Below are 17,587 nucleotides of genomic sequence, written 5' to 3' on the forward strand. Positions count from 1 at the left end.
CTCTGAAGTCTGCCACAGGCGAGGTCATCCAGGATCGGGCGCAGCAGATGGAACGCTGGGTGCAGCACTATTCTGAGCTATATTCCAGAGAAAATGTAGTCACCGAAGAAGCACTGAACAACATTGAGTGCCTGCCTGTGCTGGAAGAGCTTGACAGTGAACCAACCCTAGAAGAACTTCACGTGGCCCTGGACTCCCTTGCCTTTGGCAAGGCACCTGGAAAAGACAGCATCCCTGCTGAAGTCCTAAAATGCTGCAAAGAGATCATCGTCACTGAGCTGCATGAAATCCTCTGTCTCTGCTGGAGAGAAGGTGGAGTACCTCAAGACATGAGGGATGCAAACATCATCACGCTGTACAAGAACAAAGGTGACAGGGGTGACTGCAACAACTACCGCGGCATCTCTCTCCTTAGCGTTGTAGGAAAGCTGTTTGCCCGAGTTGTACTAAAGAGGCTCCAGGTACTTGCAGAGAGCGTCTATCCAGAATCGCAGTGTGGATTCCGAGCCAACAGGTCCACCACTGATATGGTATTCTCCCTTAGACAACTGCAGGAGAAATGCAGGGAACAACGACAGCCACTCTTTATAGCCTTCATAGATCTCACAAAGGCTTTCGACCTGGTCAGCAGAGACGGCCTCTTCAAGATTCTCCCCAAGATTGGATGTCCACCCAGGCTCCTCAGCATCATCAGATCTTTCCACAAGGACATGAAGGGCACTGTTGTCTTCGATGGCTCCACATCAGACCCTTTTGACATCCGAAGCGGAGTGAAGCAGGGCTGTGTTCTTGCACCAACCTTGTTTGGGATTTTCTTCGCTGTCCTGCTGAAGCAGGCCTTTGGAACTGCAACAGAAGGCATCTATCTCCAGACCAGATCAGACGGAAAGCTCTTCAACCTCTCCAGACTGAGAGCAAAATCCAAAGTCCAGCTGAAATGTCTGCGTGACTTCCTCTTTGCCGACGATGCAGCTGTCACTATCCACTCTGCCAAAGATCTCCAGCAGCTCATGGATCGTTTTAGCAAGGCCTGCCAAGATTTTGGACTGACAATCAGCCTGAAGAAAACACAGGTCATGGTTCAGGATGTGGACTCACCTCCCTGCATTACAATCTCTGAGCATGAACTGGAGGTTGTCCATGACTTTGTGTACCTTGGCTCAACGATCTCCGACACTCATTCTCTCGATACCGAGCTAAACAAGCGCATCGGTAAAGCAGCTACCACGTTTTCCAGACTCACAAAGAGAGTCTGGTCCAACAAGAAGCTGACGGAACATACCAAGATCCAGGTCTACAGAGCTTGCGTCCTGAGTACACTTCTGTACTGCAGCGAGTCATGGACTCTTCGCTCACAACAGGAGAGGAAACTGAGCGCTTTCCACATGCGCTGCCTCCGACGCATCCTCGGCATCACCTGGCAGGACAAAGTTCCAAACAACACAGTCCTGGAACGTGCTGGAATCCCTAGCATGTATTCACTGCTGAAACAGAGATGCCTGCGTTGGCTTGGTCATGTCGTGAGAATGGATGATGGCCGGATCCCAAAGGATCTCCTCTATGGAGAACTCGTGCAAGGAAAGCGCCCTACAGGTAGACCACAGCTGCGATACAAGGACATCTGCAAGAGGGATCTGAAGGCCTTAGGGATGGACCTCAACAAGTGGGAAACCCTGGCCTCTGAGCGGCCCGCTTGGAGGCAGGCTGTGCAGCATGGCCTTTCCCAGTTTGAAGAGACACTTTGCCAACAGTCTGAGGCTAAGAGGCAAAGAAGGAAGGCCCATAGCCAGGGAGACAGACCAGGGACAGACTGCACTTGCTCCCAGTGTGGAAGGGATTGTCACTCCCGGATTGGCCTTTTCAGCCACACTAGACGCTGTGCCAGAACCACCTTTCAGAGCGCGATACCATAGTCTTTCGAGACTGAAGGTTGCCAATACAATACAAATTTTGAGAAGAATTTTTTTTTAATGTAAATGTGTGGATGTTCCTTCGAATACTGGGCCAGATTGGAGTGGCCCCATTGTAGTTAAGGGGCAAAAAAAAAAAAAAAAAAAAAACTGTTGCAGAATGTTCTTCATCTCATTTCAAGATTGATTAAGTTAGTGCTGACCCAGAATGCTCCCCCTCTCCCCAACTTTGCAAAGTTGAAGCTCCAATCTGGAAACTTGGGTTGGGGGTACCCATTTTTTTGTGGATGGTGTTTTTATGGTGTGTTGTTACCCAGAAGATGGTATGTTTATATGATGTGTTTCCTACAAAGAAGATGACAGAATGAGGGCATGTTTGTGTTCTCGATCTGAATTTTGTGCATGGCAATACTGTACAAATAGGTGACAGCAGCTGTTAAGCCTATCCCACCATAAGCTTCATATCTGAGCTGAAAAAAACACCTCAGAAAAACTTCCTTCAGTCTAGATCTTAATTATCAGTTGTGCTGCAGTCAGAAAACTCTTGTGTTCTTAAAAAGCATGGTGTTAAACTTAAAAATAAGATTTAAGTGAAAAATGAAGTTCTTGCATCCACTGAAGAGTGGTCCGAGAGTTAATAAAAGCAAAAAAACCTTGTTTTTGTACAAGTGAATTGGTCTCTGGATACAGATCTGCTTCACTGGGCCTGAATCTGGTCAAATTAGGAAGCCAGGAGTCCCTATTAATGACAACCGGGGGGGAGGGAGGCAGTGGAATCCTCACAATTAAAGCAAATGTCTTGTCTTTCCCAGAAGCATGTTCCCACCCATAAACCTATTAAGCATAGGGGATCCTCTGGGTACCTGCCATCTAAAATTCAGCTGCATGCGTTTCTGTACCAACCCTTGACCAGCCTATAGTCACTTTTCAGCCACTGAGAAGCCTCTGCATAGAAACAACATCTTTGGACTATTGAGAGTCGAACCTATGTACTTTTGATTTAAGAAATTGTTTCCTAAAACCTCCAGACATTAAAGTAGACCTCCCCTTTTCCAAATAGCATGCTGTGGCTCTGCATAAGCCTCCCTACTGTATACTCGGATTGTTGTCCAGGCATCCTATTTCCTTGGACCAGGGATGTGTGGTGGGTGTGGCAAGTGGGCAGAACCACCCCATCATTGTCCATGGAAAAGCACCGCAGCTGCCCTGCCCGCATACATCTGAGGAGGCTCTCTTTACACCTGAGAAAGCTGGTGTAAGGAGAGCCTCCTCAGGTGTAAGCGGGCAGAGCAACTGCTGTGCTTTTCCATGGACAAGGATGGGGTGGTTCTGTCTCACTTGCCACACCCACACCATAGGTCCCCGCCATTGGCAATGTGGCTTGTTATTGGTCCCTCTCATCTTTAAGTACTGCCCTGTAAGTCTATGTGTAAAACTCTTTTCCAAAGTTTCCTACTTAAAACTTAACTCCATTTTTTCAGTTTGTTTAGATGGGAGACCAGAGTCTTTCCTCCAGGCCCTCATTTATGTAGAGTCCCCAGTTGATCCATCAATCCCTCTGGGGATGGTGTTACAGATGTGCCAGTCTGATCTCCAGAGCTACCTCCAGATTTGTTGGAGCATCAGTTGGGAATGCTATAGGGCAGGAAAATGGTATGCCCGCTGAAAGCAGGGATGAGCTGATTGGCTCATTAGAGTGCTGTTTAAAAAATTGCTTTATTGCAAGTCACACTGTCCTATTTTTCCCTTCCCTCTTGTAAATGTATTCCCTCTCAATAAATAATGTTGTGTTTGTACCTACTTCTGACTGTGTCTCTCTTTCTTTGTAGATGTCAACTTCCACTGCTGTGTGCTATGAGCAAATGATTAAAGCTTGCTAAATGCGCATGTTTCAATGTTTGCGTATTTGACAGATCCAAAGAATAATCTACTTACAGTAGGATGTAAATTAGATGGTGTTTCTTGCCCATTTCTGCTGCTTCAGACTACTTAATATGCCAGAATTGAAAATGATGTAATGGTTGGAGTATTGGACAAGTTCCTGCAAGACCCAGGTTCAAATCCCAAATCAACTGCAAAGCTCCTGGGTGACCCTGAGCCAGTCATTATCTCAGTCTAACCTATCTTATTGGGTTGTTAGGTAAAATGAGAAAATAGCATATGCTGCCTGAGTTACTTGGAGAAAGGGCAGGATGACACTAATTTTGGATAAACGGTCTTGCTTCCTTTCACATCTCATCTGTACTCCAAAAAAATATGTTGCTGCAGTCAAGAACAGGAGCGGTACAATGGTTCACTGGCTAGCTCTGGAGAGCCTCCCAGCACTAGAGAAATCATGTTGGTGAAATTGGCTTTCTTCACACTTTGCAACATTGGAATAAAACATAATTGGAATTGCCAAATGGCAATAATATTTTGAAATTAAAGTATATACTTGTGGTCTGAATCTTGTTTGAGTGTAGACAAATGGTAATTCAGCTTTTGAAGAGAGAAATATAGAAGACAGATTAAAAAAGTTTAGTTTTTTCCACTGAAGTTATTGCTTAGCATTGTATGGACAGATACTGTGCTCCTGCTAAAATAATTACTTCCCTGGAATCTACTTTTTTGTATTGTAACCTCCTGTTTAATTGAAACTTTTTCAAAATGGTGGCAGTTTGAAAAAAAAAATCACATTTGTATTTGTTTTGTTTGTAATGCTTAAAATGGTTAAAGTAAAGGTTTTTAAAAAAAAATTATTGTGACTCTTGTGTGTGAGTAGATATGCCATCAAAAACAGCATGTCCCATAGCAGGGTGTGTTGGATGATGATGATAATAATAAATAATAATAATAACAGGTATTTATATACCGCCTTTCTTGATCTTTATTCAAGACTTTATTCAAGGCGGTTTACATAGGCAGGCTTATCTAAATCCCTTATTAAATAGGGATTTTTACAATTTCAAAGAAGGTTCTTTCTTTCAAGAATGACTACATTCAAGGTGTTTCATTCTGATCTGGCTTCACATTCTGGCCTCCATCCTCCCACGCTCAGAGCAGATGGAATGGCTCGGCTTCAGCTTGTCAGCTGCTCCAAGGTCGCACGGTGCCGGTGGCCTCGAACTGGCAACCTTGTGGATGTTATCTTCAGGCAGACGGAGGCTCTACCCTCTAGACCAGACCTCCTGCCCTGATTACATATTTCATACTGTGATGTCATAACATCTGCTTTTCCTCGCTCATTAACTATAACGGGCCTTACTTCTGAGTAGACATACATGGGATTTGGCTGTTTGAGTGGCCTAATAGGTATTTGTCACAAATCTGATTGGCAACCCAATCCTATTCCCCATCATCTTCTGCTAGGCAGCTATGCTGACAGTGTACATATTGCATGCTGTGGTGGTAGTGAAGGGGAGTGATCAAGATGGCCAGCGACAGATAAATATTAATTTTTTTACTGATTATGGGTCTCCTTGGACCCATGCCAGCTATTTTTGTGGCATATGTCCACAGAGAAGAAAGGGGCAGGTTGGGTTGAAAATTTGAAAATAGGACCCACTGTGCGCCCTTGTTGCTAAGGCACCCCTCCACCCCTTGCAGCCTGCTCTCTGCCCCTCTATGACCCAAAGCTCCTTGAAACCGCCCCTTCTACCACCTTACCTGGGCTGGGCAAGCATCTGGGCAAGCCTGGCACATGTGCAGAGCCACTGACCATTCCTGCTAGTAGCTTCATCACGTGCGGCAGCTGAATGCCATTTACAACAGCAGATTGATACATTGGCAGTTGTAAAGGCTTATAGGATTGGGTCATTAATTCCAGAGCGATTCAACCAGGAATCTAATGCAAAACTCAACTGGACAGTTAAGTAACCAGTCCTGCAGATATGATGATGTTCTAATGGCAGCATGCTCCCTACTCTCCATGTAGGCAGGTCTGACCTCTGTTTGCATCCTCAGCTTAACCAGCCTGAATACTGTCTCTGCTGCCAAAATGTATATGTGCATATTACATACATGTGTGTATACATATACAACACACACACACACACACACACACACACACACACACACACACACAGAGTTCAGGACACATGAATTGAAGGGACCATATGTGTCCTGAACTGTATTCTGCCTTTCTCTTCCCATCCCAAGCCAACTTTTAACTTTTTCTCCTTCCTTCCATTTCTTCTTCATGGAATTATGAATTTTTCCCTGCCTATACTTCTTGTGCTGCCATTAGCTATATATTTTTACATTGTAAATTAGAGGATGTGTTGCACTGTCTTCACACTAATTAACACTGCTAGATAGCAGAATTGTCACTGCTTGCTACCTCCCTAGCCAATTTTTTAACCATTTTTTTTCTTTTCTGTGATGTCAAATGATGCATGGTGCAATATACTAGCAGTATGAAGTATGATTATAGCTATAAACAAGAGACTGCCCCCTGATTTAGAAATCAGAATTTTTTTAACCATACAAGGATCTACCATTAGAAGCAGAAAGCACCACATTTTAGTGCAAAATGTTAGCTTCTGAGACCAAATTTCCATGCTGATCCCCTTCTTTCCAAATACTACTAGGCAACCATGTAGTTGGTTAGGGCATACTAACATCAAGTGGTTATTTCCCTCCAAAGTAGTGCATCCTTTACTTGCATTACCAAGCATGCAACCATGGACAAGTAGTAAAAGAGGGAGCAGCATAAAAAAGAGTAAGGGGAAAAGGAAACAAGGCCTTTAATTGGTGCTCAAAACAAAATCTGCTGGCTAGTATTGCACCTATCCCCTGTGTATGGGGGGGGGGGTTTGTTTTTGTTTTTGTTTTAACCTCAACCATCTTTGGGGGCCTTAGGCCTGGTGTATTGGTTAGACATTCAGATTAGGAGCAGAGAGACTGAGATTCAAACCTCTACTAAGCTATGAAAATCACTGGGTGACAGTAGGCTGGTCAACAATTCCTAGACTTTATTTTAGGATAAAATGGGCATGAGGGAACTTTGTAGGCTGCTCTGAGCTCCTTGGAAGACGAAATATGTAAGCAATGAAATATATCTGGGGAGGCTAAGAAAATTTTCTCGAAGTTCTAACTTGGAGAATAAATTTGGTGACCTGTAAAAACCTCCCACCAAAATCACGGTGACCTCCTCAAGCTTCTAAGTTTTTCTTAAAACTAAAACCTGAACTGTTTAAGAATTTAAACTTTTCTATTTGAATTGATTGTGATTGTGGGAGGGATACAACAAAGGTGTTGGAACCAAGTTGGAGGTTGGGTGGAAGTCTACCTTCCACAGAGGAACCCTGGGGCAAGGAAGTCCTCTTCACTGGGTAGTCTTTCCAACCCTGCTTTGTTGCCTTTGCAGCCTGTTACATCACATGCTTTGCATGGCCAGGAGAACTCTCCTGGTACATGAAGGTGTCATTTGATAGCTAGGAATCAGAGTTTTCAAGTGATCCTTGACCGTCAAGTGAAGGTGTTGGTCTTGATGACTGAATTTGACTGGTTTAGAAATAAGTGAAGCTGTTGTCTGATTTCTTCCTCTCTTTTTTTCTGTCAGGGAGCACAGTGTGACTTATTTCTGAGCCAGTCTGATAAGAACCATAAGTGGCTCACCAATTTATATTTATGTCTCAAAGCTGTACAGGTAACCAGCCAAATGAAGATCCATATATTAGGAACACAGATCTAGGTGATCAGGATCCTGAATTTGCTTCTTAGCATCTCTCTAGTGAAAGTATTTGGGTTTGGGAAGACCTCTGCTGAAACCGACTTCATTAGAAACCGACCATCAATTAGAATAGGCAATAGTGTGCTAGATAGGTAAGTGGTCCAATTCATAAGGTAAGGTAATTCATAAGGTAAGGTAATTCATTGTTGAAAATGTTTTGCTGTGTTGTGATATGTTATTTAAGTAAAATTAATCCTATCAGAAGGTACGCTGTCTATGGAAGGCAACATATAAGAGTTCCAAATGGAAGCACACTGGCGGGCCAGGCTCTCCCCATGATGATATCTTCACTAGCTATTCCTCCGGGTCACTGTGTGTTTGCCTCTCTCTAGAGGGCAGTGCTGAATGTGAAAAGGGTTCTTCCACACAGTGTGGAACATTTTTAGCACTGCCCCTTGTGGATGAGCGCAAACACTCTGAGGTCTGTGGTTGGACCAGCAAGCATGTCGCTGTGGGTGGGGGGATATTCCTAGCCAGCGCAGTTCTGTGTGTCCCCTTCACACATTGTTTTCCCCAATGGCATAACCTCTGAATAGGACTGTAATGTTTTGGGAATCTTGGAACAGTATAGGAAAGTGGCAAGGTATCTTGAAGCTATTTTCATATTCTGAAGCAGGATTGAAAGAAATCCTGGTTTGAAATGAGTATTCAGATCAGAGCCAGCAAGGAATAAAGAGAATAAGAAACAAAGAGTAAACTTTCAGTCTCTTGAAACAATATCAGAAAAAGTGACTCCTTTTCTATAAATGGGATCAATATAGAACCTGCTACTCTGAAGGAAAAAGCAAAACATTCTATGCTGACTGGAACAACTGTGATTTTCTTCAATTCTCCTCTGGGGGAGGAACCTCTGGAGATAGAAGATTGACCCGTAGGTATTTAAATACATCCATGACAGATGAAACTTGGGGGAACAAGAGCTTATCGGTAATGTTGACAACAAACTCAGTTTCTCTGTATTAGAATGATTAAGAAGCATAAGAAATGCAGTGCTGTTCAAAAACTGCCCTCCCATTTTTGCCAATACTTTGCACTTGGTGAAAAGAGGAGGAATGTTAAGGCATGTTCATAGAGAAATCATGGAGCTACCGTAAAATCTTTGAAGTACGTAAAAGGAGACTTTGATTGCTTTCTTCCTTGTTGAGCAGAAGCAGTGGCTGCCACGTGGAACTGTTGTGTTCCCCCCCCCCCCGAATGCAATGAACGGGGAATAATGAGACATCATGATGTCCACTGATCCCTGAAAATGTTGAGGGAGTTGCATGGACTCCGCACCAAAATCTCTATTTTCAACTGCCCTGGAGTTCTTCGCTGGGCCTGCATGTTTGCTAAAGATGTTATTCTGTAAATCTTATTCAGAGCTGGCACTGAGTAAATATGTATCTGATGCCTTGAAAAAAGAACTTGTGTAAAAAGTTTTCAATTCAATGGGTTTGCTACATTTATTTGAGGTGGGCTAAGTAAGCAAGATGCAAATTCACATAAGGAGTGGTTCAGGTCTGCCATGACCCCATGGGAGCAGCGGTTCCTGCATTACTAAAACTCTTCAGGTTGAAGATATTCTCTGATATGTGACCTGTACTGTCTGCCTCTGTTGCTTTTATTATTTAAAACATTTGCAAGTTGTAACCTTTTGCCAATGAGTTGCTTGTTCCCGGAGAGAATGCAGAATACAACCTGCTTGACTAGCCTTTGGGCTTGTTTTCCACTTATTTCAATGTTCTTTTTTGTTTCTAGCCCACATGTAGAAGCATTTTTAATGAAGAAATGGAATGTATTCTTATACTTGTGCCAACATATATTTACAGTGGATTTCTTTTCTTTGGAAACAAATAGATTTGTTGCTGGCAAAACAGCATCAAGGGTGTGTGTGGGTTATAAACTCCTCCTAGTCTTTGGAATAAACATTAAGCTCCGTTTGGACTTATGAATGCTACAGTTGTCTTTCCAAAACCTGTCATGAGAATCAGATCAGCAGTCTCTACTAATAGTTTGGAAAGTTGGGCTAGATAACCCAGTGTTTATTTTCATTAAAAACATATGGCAAAATGCCATGTGGTTGAAAAGCTCTTCCATTATTTTTTTATCCACTCAGGGTCATGTGATATAGTCAATTCTGACTTTCCACTGGATATTTGTTGGGGTATATATAAATACAATGCCATCTAGTCCTGTGGAAGTAGAGACTTGTCCCTTCTCGACCCCTAGAATAAATATCTATTATTCCATAAGCAAATGCAGATGCTTCCTCATGTATACTGGAACCAACCCTGTCCCACTATGGCCTCCCTTGATTCTACTTTAGACAGGAAGTCCCTAGGGACAGGGACCAGTCTTCTCTTCTCAAACTCCATGTACATTGATGGCAGTTAATAAATAGGAATGATATGTGGTACAAGATGCTACTCCAGTAGCCTTAACTATTTAGACATCACTGTTGTGAAACCTAGTGACAAACACAGTACAAGCCCATTGCAATTTCTGCAGCACTTTTAAGGAAAGATAAAGGAAAAGAAAGTACTGATGATTTCTGAGAGGTAATGCGTTTTCTCAGACAGTGCAATCTTAGGCAGAAGTTCCACTTATAGAGTACCAGCTAAACTTGTGCCTCAACATCTGACAACTATACTGTGTTTGTGTGTGTCTATGTTTCTCCATTGTGAGCTAATCCTACTACAGGTGATGTAAGTAAGCTAGTCCTTTAGGGTATCTGAAAGGTAGAGTATTTGAAGCCACCCAATGGTTTGATGGGTGAGCCGTTTGAACCCCAAACCTCATGGCTTCATGCTGCTACCCTGTGTGCTGCAGCAGTTGTTGTTCCACACTGTGTAAACCTAGAAATGTTGGGAAAACATGATGTTATCTTGAGTTCAGACTAGAAGTGGGAAAGGGTGACACAGAGCTGTAGTACAGTTTTCCTAAGCCCTAAGAGAGTGTTCCAAAATGTGTAGGGAACCTAGAGATTTTTCTGGCCATTCACCTCCACCAATAAGTATGAAGGTTTCTGTCATCTTGGTCATAAAGATGCTTAAACTCTCTTGAACAACATTTATTCTTGAGATGAATGCCTTGCTCTTCCCCTTTAGCCTTTTTTCCTTAATTTTGAACACTTCTAACACCCCGGAAGTGTCTGTGCAATTTCAACAATCTAAAAGTGGCTGAAATACCTCTTATAGCAGCCTTTTGACCTGTATTTGAAACTGTGAGCCACATGGGTTTGCGGATTCAGAAACATTCTTCCCTGTGTCTGTAGTAGCTAGTTTGCACTTAGAATTAGGCAGACCCTGCTGATTGGACAGCAAACCTGTCTGCCTAGATAAAAGGAATGGGATGAAGAGGCCAGGTGCATTCTATTCCTCTGACTCTTTGACGCCATTGAACCTAAGGGCACCATCCTAACCAACTTTCTCGCTCTGGCATAGCTGTGCCAGTGGGGCATGTGCTGCATCCTGCAGCTGGGGGGCAGTCATGGAGGCCTTCTCAAGGTAGAGCAATGTTTGTTCCCTTACCTTGGAATTGCATTGCCCTTATGTCAGTGCTGGGAAGTTGGTTAGGATTGTGGCCCAAGTTATTTAAATTCAAGCACAGCAATGTTTGTGAGTATTTTTATAAGTTCTTCCATGATATCTGATGCTGGTTCTTGGAAAGCACACCCACTTACTCTCCAGTATGTGTAGAGATCAGAATTCCGTGGAAAATGTGAGTGATAGGGATTGTAATCTTAGCTAGATGTGTTAAAGAATTTATTCTGTTTTCATTTGCTTCCTTTCATCCCAAGCCAGGTTGCACACTTCACCAGTTTAGCAAGGTGATCTATTTGATCTGTTGGGGAGGGCATTCTGGGGTGGGGGGGGGAGAATGTGTAGAGGAAAGTCAGGCAGGGAGCAGGAGGTGGGGCTGGGATCCAGCAGATATGCCGGATCCTAGCTCCTGTTCCTGAGCAGTGTGGAGCGGCTGCAAGCCTCTCCGCTCTCCTCAGACTGATGCCACCTCCAGAGCTGGCACAAGGAAACCCATTGGGACTGCTGTGGCTTACCCAGGGATAAGGGGAAGAGTTTCCCCTCATCTCCAGCTGTGCCACTTTGAGCCCCTATTTTATGCTGGACACAGCACAGGCTTCCAGGCCTGCCTGTTCCAGCCCAAGATAGGATTGTGCTGCACGTGGCATACAAGCTCCGTCTACTGCGCATTACTGGTTATTGTATCCATTTGATCTGGTTTCTGCTTTATGTCAGGCATTTTCCACCAGCCTGCTTGTACCTTTTTTACCTTCCTTTCCCCACTTTTGATAAACTCCATTTCTTAAGGACTTTTATAAACAAGCTGCATTTTGACTCTTTGTTTGCCTCATCTGTGTTCACAGGTAATTCAGTGGATTGTCATGTCTGATTTCCCTGCTGATACTCCTAGGGCTTGATTTTTAATTAAAACATTGGGGTTTGTTGATCTTCTGTTGAGGGGGAGTTTTCAGATGGCCCCATCTGCCAGGTCTCTGTGGCCTGGGATGGTGGCAGCAGATAAAAATTATGATTCTCCTTATCCAGCTGCCTACTCAGTAAAAAGGGAAAACAGAGCGGAAAGGGATGCATATGGGCTAACATAACCACTAGGCGCTTCTCCACTCAGTTAGCCTACCATCTCCCAGTAACTTTCTCTGAAAATACTGTAAGTTGGTGTGACTTGATATTGTTCTAGACCAGTGCAGTGATCAGGGATAGCTCAGCTAGGAGGCTAGGTGAAGCAGCTGTTTTAAGCAGTGGGATAGGGAGGTGGCAAATTGATGGGGAGGCCTTGCACCTGCCAGTCACCCACCCAGCCACTTCATCCTGCACTCAGAGCAAAGATGACCCACTTCTTCCTCCAGAGTTACTTCTGCAAGCAATTGAGATAGTGGGTTTGAAAGAAAAAACTGGGCTCCTGCAGTCCACTGATTGCTCCACTGCATGGCTACTGCTGCTGGGATAAGAGAACTTTTGCTCCCAGTGTACTGCACTCACACTGCTTTGAAAAAGTGCTGGTCAGGCAAAGAGGAAGCAACTGTGATAGTAGTAGTTGAACAGAGTGGAAATCAGTCCATCTTTGCCTTTTTTTGGTAACAGGAATGAAAAATTTGGGGCACTGCTTCAAATTCTCTGGGCTTGGCAATCATTTTTCCCCAAACAATAGGCATAGTGTAAACCACCCTTCAACACATTTAGTTTGGAACACAGTGTGTGACTCCATTGTGGTCATGATAGATGGGCAAGTGTTCATCCATTCAGCATTCTGACACCTTGTTCTGACTGACATTGACGTCCACTACTTCAAGTGCACTGAGTCTTCAGCACTGGATAATAGACTGACTGCATGTCAATTGGCAGAACTCCCTCTGGTGGAATATGTTTATATTCCTGCATTTTCACCCTGTGTCTAGATTTTGAAAAAGTGATCAGGAAAAAGAGCAGGAAACCTGTTCTTGGCTAGAGACAGCTCTTTCGGTGGTATTGGTCAAATAGAGAAATGGGAAAGGGCTTATTTCACTAATTTGACCCTCTAAATGCTGTTTTAGTTGAGAAGCACAGAAGTAATGTGTGTGTAGTGGATAATTTGGCATGGCTAGAGTAATCACAGCACTGTTTTTGATTGCCCATGATTCCCCCAAAAAACACATGAGGTAGAGGTTTGCCTTAAGCCATTTCTGCCCAACATTGCATATATGCAATGAGGGCCCAATGTGTACACCTGTGGGCCAGGCAAAAATGAGTTGAACTGGGCCACTTAACAAGATAATGTAATAACAAGATGATGAACCTGCAGCAGAGAAAAAACCTAACTACTCAGTCTTTAGTTTCTAGTGATCTACCAAGCGACAGAATATGCTTATCTCTGTCAACCCTAAAGGGTTGAAGTAGCTGAACTGTGTAGACTACTACAGACTGGAAAGCACTTGAGGTTACCTTTGCAAGTCAAGCCAGAAGGCATGCCAGCCAACCAGCCAGCTTCAGCAACTGGTAAGCATCATCTGAGTGGTACTGGCTCACTCTTTGACCTTGCTAACCTTGGGTTGCACACTGAACAGCCAACTGTTCTCCCAGATTCCCAGTCCATGTCTCCAGCCTCCCCCTTCCCCAAGCTTTCCTCCTTCTGCTGCCCACATCAAACTCTCCCTTCAGCAGGTGCTTTTATGCCTGAGGGCCCTATTACCTTCAAGTAATTATCTTCAAGTGCACCACACTCTGCTAGATGCTCAAGCCTTACCCTTAAAGGAGTCACTGCTGATACCACATCTACCTCCTCGCCAGATCTTCCGTGATTCCAATACACCAACTAGTGCCTCCCTAGCCTGCATGGCTCCTGCTTACAGATAACAAAAAGGAAGGTGTAAAGAGTCAAAAAGAATAAAATTTAGCCACCAAAAACCCAATGCCAGGCTGGGGTAAAAAAACTGCCAATCTGGCCAGCAGCAAACCTGCGTTGAAATATGCTTAAGATGTGAGCATGGGTCTTGCAAATGCTAGTCTGTTTGCCTTCAGGTGCCATGATTGGGTCTTCTGTACCCAGCAATGGGACACCTTTTTCTAACACCTTTAGGAGGTGTTCTGAAGCTTCCCAGATGTAAAACGGAAGGTGCTTCCAGTCACATCCAGGAGGTCAAATGAGGCACTCCAATGCACATACGGCACCTACGCTGAATCAAATCTATGGGTGCTGGAACCATGAATGATGAGGCCTCACCTGTAATCGGTTCTTTTTCATAACCCGAATCAGTGGCGTCACTAGGGGAGTGCAGAGGGTGCAGGCCGCACCGGGTGATGCGCAGTGGGGGGGGTGACGCACAGTGTGGGGGGGTGACACACTGGGGGGGTGACATGCTAAAATTACAGTGGTTAGGAGTAATGCCATCATGTTATATACTGTTGGATGCAGAATTTTGAGCTGAATGCAATGCAAAAAACCAGAGTGAAATACACTGCTCAAAACAATAAAGGGAACACTTAAACAACACAATGTCACTCCAAGTCAATCACACTTCTGTGAAATCAAACTGTCCACCTAGGTAGCCTCACCAATTGACAATCAAGTTCACATGCTGTTGCACAAATGGAGTAGACAACAGGTGGAAATCATAGGCAAGTAACAAGACATCCCCAATAAAGGAGTGGTTCTGCAGGTGGTGACCACAGACCACTTCGCAGTCCCTATGCTTTCTGGCTGATGTTTGGGTGACCTTTGAATGCTGGTGGTGCTGTCACTCTAGTGGCAGCATGAGGCGGAGTCTGCAACCCACACAAGTGGCTCAGGTTGTGCAGCTCGCCAGGATGGCACATCAATGTGAGCTGTGGCAAGAAGGTTTGCTGTGTCTGTCAGTGTACTGTCCAGAGCATGGAGGCGCTACCAGGAGACAGGCCAGTACACCAGGAGACGTGGAGGAGGCCGTAGGAGGGCAACAACCCAGCATCAGGACAGGCTGCTTCCGCCTTCATGCCAGGAGGAACAGGAGGAGCACTGCCAGAGCCCTGCAAAATGACCTCCAGCAGGCCACAAACATGCATGTGTCTGCTCAAACGGTCAGAAACAGACTCCATGAGGGTGGTATGAGGGCCCGACGTCCACAGGTGGGGGTTGTGCTGACAGCCTGACACCGTGCAGGACGTTTGGCATTTGCGAGAGAACACCAAGATTGGCAACCTCGCCACTGACGCCCTGTGCTCTTCACAGATGAAAGCAGGTTCACACTGAGCACATGTGACAGACGTGACAGAGTCTGGAGACGGCAGGGAGAACGTTCTGCTGCCTGCAACATCCTCCAGCATGACCGGTTTGGCAGTGGGTCAGTAATGGTGTGGGGTGGCATTTCTTTGGGGGGCCGCACAGCCCTCCATGTGCTCGCCAGAGGTAGCCTGACTGCCATTAGGTGCCGAGATGAGATCCTCATACCCCTTGTGAGACCATATGCTGGCGCGGTTGGCCCTGGGTTCCTCCTAATGCAGGACAATGCTAGACCTCATGTGGCTGGTGTGTGTCAGCACTTCCTGAAAGATGAAGGCATTGATGCTATGGACTGGCCCGCCCGTTCCCCAGACCTGAATCCAATTGAGCACATCTGGGACATCATGTCTTGCTCCATTCACCAGCGCCACGTTGCACCACAGACTGTCCAGGAGTTGGCAGATACTTTAGTCCAGGTCTGGGAGGCGATCCCTCAGGAGACTATCCGCCACCTCATCAGGAGCATGCCCAGGCGTTGTAGGGAGGTCATACAGGCACGTGGAAGCCACACACACTACTGAACCTCATTTTGACTTGCTTTATGGACATTACATCAAAGTTGGATCAGCCTGTAGTGTGTTTTTCCACTTCAATTTTGAGTATGACACCAAACCCAGACATCCATGGGTTGATAAATGTGATTTCCATTGATGATTGTTGTGTGATTTTGTTGTCAGCACATTCAACTATGTCAGGAACAAAGTATTTAATAGGCATATTTCGTTCATTCAGATCTTGGATGTGTTGTTTAAGTGTTCCCTTTATTGTTTTGAGCAGTGTATCTCCTTTCTATCAAAGGTTATGGCCAAAAAACCAGAGAACAAAAAATGCACGGAGCCCTGTGGAAAGTGAAAATGAGCTGTATTGCACGTTTACTCGTGAGTAGGCAAATATGCCTTAGTCCGTCAGAAAGGGCAGGCTGAGAGGAATCCAACAACACCAGAATGGTCCTGATCCAATGAATGCAGCACCCAAAAGCACCTGAGAAAGAAGTCCCTCTCTCCAAGCAGACAAATGTATTGAGTCCTATGGAAAGCAAAACTAAGCCTCATTGTCGCGTTTACACATGAGTAAGCAAACGTGCCTTGGCTGGTGGTCAGGCCAGGCAAAGGGGAATGTGTTGCCCTGCCCACTGCATGGAGGGGTGACGCGCTGGCATCCCTCACCAGGTGACGCAAACCCTAGTGAAGCCACTGACCTGAATGTAGATTCCAAATATCAGAAGTAGTGATAGAGCATTTACCTTGGTTTTTTACAGTATGTATCTCCTAGGTGCACACAGAAATTAGTTTGGAAACTCTTGGCTCTGTCTACAAAAACCCAGAGAGAGTCACATCACTGGCTCTGCAATGGCCATTTCCATCACTGAAATTATTTGCTTAGATACTTGGTAGTTCTGTTAAGATTCGACCTTTATTGGTTGAGTGGGAGAGCAGACCATTCAATTCCTCACAGTCATGAGAAGAAGGGAATGTGTAATCTCTGAAGCAAAGATTTAGAATGGAGTGTTCATATCTTCCTGCTCCTGCTATCTGTTTATAATAATTTGCAGTCCATTCTATAATGCTCTTAATGTATAGAACCATATTTTTCTTACAACCTTGCTGAGAAGAATTTTGGAATTCTTGTACAGATGTTGGCTTTGCTTCATTTGACAACTTGATTGTTAATAAGAGATTACAGAGAATGAAAGATTACACACAATGATGGCAAGTTGTTTGCTTCTACTATGTAATTTCCTGGGAACCAAATTAAATGTTTGTTTAAAATGTAAAATGTACAGTGTTGTTGTTGTTGTTGTTGTTGTTGTTTTTTTGCTGTCTTCATTGTTGTCAATTAGGTGTGATGAACAGAACAAAGAGAAAATAATTTAAACATCATCAATCTGGCTTAGGCAACTGCTTTTCTTGGTGCTCTTTTCATGGAGGATTTTAAATATAGAGTAGCATGGTATTAAAGCTGCTGCTTTGTGCAAATGGTTATCACACTAAAGTTTTTACTGGGATCTATTTCTCTTGCTCTCAGTGAGAGTGAGAGCAGTAGGGAGAAAGGTATGGTCAATATAGGGAACTGGGATGAAAATGGACTTCTGCAACTTTATAACAAAGCAGATTGAGTTTGAAGCATATCAAGCTCAGCTGCTGGTAGTCCATTGGGGGTAGATAGGTGCAAGGTGAAACCTGGTCATAAAAATATTCTGGTAACACAAATCCTT

The sequence above is a fragment of the Tiliqua scincoides genome, chromosome 3, assembly GCF_035046505.1.
Source record: "Tiliqua scincoides isolate rTilSci1 chromosome 3, rTilSci1.hap2, whole genome shotgun sequence".
Classification (NCBI taxonomy): domain Eukaryota; kingdom Metazoa; phylum Chordata; class Lepidosauria; order Squamata; family Scincidae; genus Tiliqua; species Tiliqua scincoides.